The sequence below is a fragment of the Rattus rattus genome, chromosome 2 (assembly GCF_011064425.1).
Source record: "Rattus rattus isolate New Zealand chromosome 2, Rrattus_CSIRO_v1, whole genome shotgun sequence".
Lineage (NCBI taxonomy): Eukaryota > Metazoa > Chordata > Mammalia > Rodentia > Muridae > Rattus > Rattus rattus.
This window is the reverse complement of record NC_046155.1, coordinates 27,743,361-27,748,888: the sequence shown is the minus strand read 5'-3', so window position 1 is coordinate 27,748,888 and position 5,528 is coordinate 27,743,361. Positions and strand designations below refer to the sequence as shown.

The following is a 5,528-nucleotide window of genomic DNA, read 5'->3' as shown; positions in this document are numbered from 1 at the left end:
CTATTAGTCAAGATAGATACTAGCTGGAGCTCTCATTGCAACATATACAATGCCCTCGATGGTTTCTGCCTTCTTTTCTTCCCAACAGCGAATTTGGCAAATCCCTATCCTCCTCTTATTTCCTAAAGAACAACATTCATTGACAATTTACCACATGCAAATCTATAGTTCTCATCAACTAGTTCTGGGGTCATATATTTGACTCTCTATAAACAGCTAAGCTTCAAATATCTGAAAAACTGTTCCAAAGATTACTTGGGGTCAACTAACATCCATCTATTTTTCTGTTGTTGTGTAATTGAATTTTCAAAATCGAGGTGTTTTGTTTCTCTCGATCACATCCTATCAATTTATACTTTTAAAAGTTTGCTGCGAGAGTTAAGTGCAGTGTTATTTAGCACGGGCAATTATTTGATTACCTCCCTGGTGTTCGTCACAGCCTGGCATTTAATCTGGCTGAGGCCTACAGACCGCAATTTGAACAATCAAGGTAGTTTTCTGTAATTGCAATAAATCATATCATTACCCATGACAGACTGTTCCTCCCACAGCCTTCTGATTTTGCAGTAACAGTTAACTCCTGAACTCCTCTCGAAGGGCAGATTTCACTGCAGTCAGGTGAATTCCATAGTCAGCTGGCAGCATACAAAAGCAGTATATGTTGGAGAAACACTGGTGCCCTGAGAGCCAGACCGACTTGAAGATGTGGAGGGTTCCCAGGAATATGCCGTTCACAGAGGCCATCTGAAGGAATAATTCACGGAAGGCTTGTCTGCCACTCGAATGTTTAATGTTTCTAATACGGAAACAGATGGAGATCAAGATGTGAGATGTACTCATATTGTTATATTTTGGTCATTTATATAAAATACACCTGCTAGTGTATTGAGGCCTCCTGTGATGAAAAATATGAAAAGAGAAAATATTTTTAAAGGAACACTTTGTGCTCCCTTATATAATTTCCCTTTACAATATGCTTATTTCATATACAAAAAAGTGAACTCCCTTCCAAGTTCTACGATCATAAAACCCTTCACACGTTGTCTAATGCCTGATCTGCAGTCTCCTACATTAACTGAGATTTCAAATCACATACTCATTATTGAATTTTAAAAAAAAATGTATTTTATTTTTTCCTTGAGGAGCTCTACTTTTTTTTCCCCAGAAAAATCGTATAACAATTGATGTTTGGTAGAACCTAATTTTAACATTTCTCTGTTGTGAATTGAGTGGCAACACAAACAAGCATGGCACCTAACCTTACCAAATAGATTTCGTTATAATTTTATCCTGGTTTCCCTCCCCTGGGCCATGTGGAATATTCAACTCAAAGCAAAGCAGCATTTTTCAATAATAAACCCAGACTAAAAGGAATGGCTGCCAACATTTCACTGTTACAAAAGGTCATAATTCTAATGTCATTGAATCTATAGATTGCGTTCAAACTTCAATTTTTCAATTTCTTAAACAGAACTTGCTTTGTGGATATATTTTTATTATTTCCATTAATTCTATTAGTAGAACAAAGCCCATTTTCTTGTATTATATTAAAGTACACCATAAGACAAAAGGGCAATTATGCCAAATATAAAAGTAACCCATCAAAAATAATGTGCTTTATCATCCTTAATCAAATAAATTCAAATTGAAAATTATTGTCAGAGCTCAAATCACTTTTACATTTATTTTATTATATTTAGAATTTCATTCGAGTACTTTATACCATCTCCCCAACGCCTTCCATGTTCCCCTCTCAAAGTCATGATATCTTCCTGCTTGTTATTATTGTTACATACAAGTATATATGAATGTAGCCTGATTACTTCGTATAGTGTCGCTCATGTGTATATGTGAATAGAATTGACCAGTTTTGGGACTTTAATTTCTCATAGGTCTCCTCCTTGGAGAAGACTAATTTTTCTCCTAGCAACCATTATCGCTCTTCCTTTAGGGATAGGGGTTCATGGCACTGTTCTCATCCATTTTGGAATGTCCGCTGGTGTTGTCATCATGCAGGTCTTCCTTAAGCGGCCATGTTATTGAATTTCAAAGGAGCACCTCCCTACCATCCATAGAAGATGCTCTCTCGTAGGAGAAATCTTTGTTCTCTTCTCTTGCTGTCTTTCTACCTCTTTTTCTTTAATGCTTTCTCTTCCTGAGCCTTACGTGTAGGAGTTGAATTATATAGCGATGTATGGAGTGGGGATAGGGCCCCTGTGGTCAGTTATTTCTCTATATTTATTCTGACCATCTGTGGATTTCTGGGATGATCGCCATATGCTGAAAAAGCAAAGCTTCCTTAATGAGCGGGCATCTGGGGGGAAGATATACTTACCTGGGTATATATACATATATATCTCGCATTTGGGGATTTTGCTGCTTTAGGAAAGGGCAGTGGTGGGTTCCCATTAGCCATGGATAGATGGCTGGGTTTATAGCACCAGGCATGAATCCCCCACTACTGAGCAGACCTTTAATCCAATTACACAGCTGTTGGTTACCTCCAAAGTGTAAGTGTCACTCTTGCACCCTTGGGGACAAGCCTGTCTTGCTGATCCTTGTGGTTTGTAGGCTTTTTAGCTCAGTGTGACTTTTGTTTCTCTCCTTTGGCCCCTTGCTTAGCATCTTTAGATCCTGTGAGAGCTACTATTCAGGGCGGGAGTTTTCAGATCGGTTCTGGACTGATAGCTCCAAATCCTGTGTCTGAAAGGTGCCACTTCCTAGGGAGTAGAATCTTACCTTAAAATTACGGAAGGCAACTAAGGGCAACCCGTGCGAGCCTGGATTGTTCGGGGAGCCTCTTGGATTCCTCAGGCCAACAACTTGGAGTTTCCATGTCTGGCGCTGGAGTTTTTGTAAGATGGACTAAGCATTAGCACAGGCCAGGCGGCATTACTTCATTTGAATAATTTCCATATGTGTACACATACATATGTGGTATGTATTTTAAGTAAGCATAAAATAATGTCTCCCTATGGTGTTTTCAGGCATCTTTAGGTTCTTTATCCCTCCTCCATCCTTCTCCATCTGTGTTGCCTTCCTTCCCTCATTTCTGGATAAACCTTCTCCTCTGATTTTCCCCAGTTCCTCCTTCATAAGACCTGTGTCCTACGACCCCACCTCTATGGCTCCTTCCCTACCCCTGCCATGATCCCTCTTTACTTTCTGGTGGCAGCGGTTACTCAGGCTATATACCTGCATCCAAAGACTCAGAGTTGGATCCACAAAGAAGAGAGATGTGTGGTGTTTGCCTTACTGGATCTGGATTACCCCGGTGTCGTCTTTTCTAGTTTCATCCACTTACCTGCAGATTTCATGGTTTCCTGACTATCATCCCATTGGCTCTGTGTATCAGTTCCATTCTCTGTTCATTAGCTGAAGGACATTTAGGTTGTCTCCATTTCCTCGATATTGTGACTAGACCAGTAATGCACATGGCTGAACAAGTGTCTTTCCTTGCAGTACGGTGGTGAGGACTTTGAGCCTGTGGCATGAGCGGTACAGCTGGGTCAGATGGTGGACCTACTGTCAGCTCTTTGAGAATGTTTGCATCGGTTGGCAATTCCTCCAACAGTAACTAAGAGTCCCTTTCCCCACATCCTTGGCAGAATTTCTTGGCAGTTCTTTTCTTTATCTTTGCCTTTCTGACTGGGGTAATATGAATCTCAAAGCAGTTTTAATTTTCATTTCCCTGATTGTGAAGGATGTTTAATACCTTTAAATGTATTTTCTATGGATAACATCATTATAAATAGAAAAAGTCTGGAAGCAATCCCATTAAAACTAGAAGTGAGACAGGGCCGTCCATTGTACTCATTCTCAGTATAGTGCTAAAAGAAAAATGTAAATAGGAAAAGAAGTCAAATTATCCCTATTTGCAGATGATATGATGTTATCCATATCATATCCCAAAACGTTCACCAGAAAGCTTTCAGAAATAAGGAACACATTTTTGCCACAGTAGCTGAATACAAAAATCAATTTATGAAATTTAGCTGTCTTTCTATATATTAATAGCAAACATGCTGAGAAAGAAATCAGGAAAACACTCCCATTCATGATATTTGAAAGAAAAAAAAAAACTTTGGAGTAAGCCTAATCGAGAAGGTAAAAAAATGAGATCGCTCTAAGATGGCGGGCGACTGTGGAACCGGAAACCACCCATACCACTAATCCCCCACCTGCGGAAGAGGAAGAAACAGAGTCTAATCAAGAGGTTGCTAACCCAGAGCACTAAATTAAACACCCTCTACAGAACAGGTGGACACTCTGATTTTTTTTTTTAAAAAAATGATAAAAGCAAAACTTGGCAAGCAAACCTTCGATTGACCTCTAAGTTTGATGCTGTTGAAGACTTTTGAGCTCTATACAACCATATCCAGTTGTCTGGTAATTTAATGCCTGGCTGCGACTACTCACTTTTTAAGGATGGTATTGAGTCTATGTGGGAAGATGAGGAAAACAAACGGGGAGGACGATGGCTAATTACACTGAACAAGCAGCAGAAACGAAGTGACCTCGATCCGGTTTAGCTAGAGACGCTGCTGTGCCTTGTTGGAGAATCTTTTGGTGACTACAGTGATGACGTCTGTGAAGCTGTTGTCAATGTTAGAGCTAAAGGTGATAAGATTTCAATATGGAGGACTGAATGCAAAAACAGAGATGCAGTCACACACATTGGGAGGGTATACAAGGAAAGGTTAGGACTTCCTCCGAAGAGAGTGATTGGTTATCAGTCCCACGCAGACACAACTACAAAGAGCGGCTCCACCACTGAAAATAGGTTTGTTGTTTAAGAAGACACCTTCTGAGTATTCTCACGGGAGACTGCATCTCATGGGAGACGCAATCGAGATTGGGAGCTGAACCCAAGTCTCATCAAAGCAGAGTGGACTGCACTGAAGTTGATCCCATAGATGTGTTCCTGGCCTGCTCTGTAACAGCCGGGTAGAATTACCACGACACACACATTTGCCTTTCCACAGTATTCGGAAAAGAGCGGGCATTTCTATCACCTTAGCAGGAAACGATCTGGTTTTGTTCCACTCCACACGGGAGTGGATTTGCTGGTGTGACAGTCTGAGTACAGCTTTCTAGCAACCTTCTGTTTCCTGTCACAAGCATTGTCCTTGCTGTCCTCTTGCTGATGGCTGCTAGATGTTAACTTATTTGCTCCCCTCCTTGATAACATTAGTGATTCTAATTTCAGTTTTTCATTTGTTTCGCTTTTGTTTTTTCCCTCATGTAGCATTGGTGAAGGATCCAGGAATGTGACAGAGCGGTGGAATAAGCATTTAATTTGTGCAAAAAAAAAAAAAACCCCAAAAAGGTGAAAACAAAACAAACCTCTGCAGTGAAAACTGAAAATCTCTGAAGAAAGAAACTGAAGCAAACCCTAGAAGACCTAAGAACCTCCTATGCTATTGCTTGATACAATTACTACTGTGGAAAAGAATAATCATCTTCCGAAAACTATTTACATATTCACAATCCTGAATTAAAAAAAATCACACAACAGTTTTTTCACA

The 5,528-nt window shown here is 40.0% G+C and overlaps 1 pseudogene; it reads left to right on the top strand.

Moving 5' to 3' along the window:
* The first annotated feature begins 4,338 nt into the window (after positions 1-4,338).
* On the top strand, positions 4,339-4,796 carry LOC116893756 (annotated as a pseudogene).
* Positions 4,797-5,528: the final 732 nt, after the last annotated feature.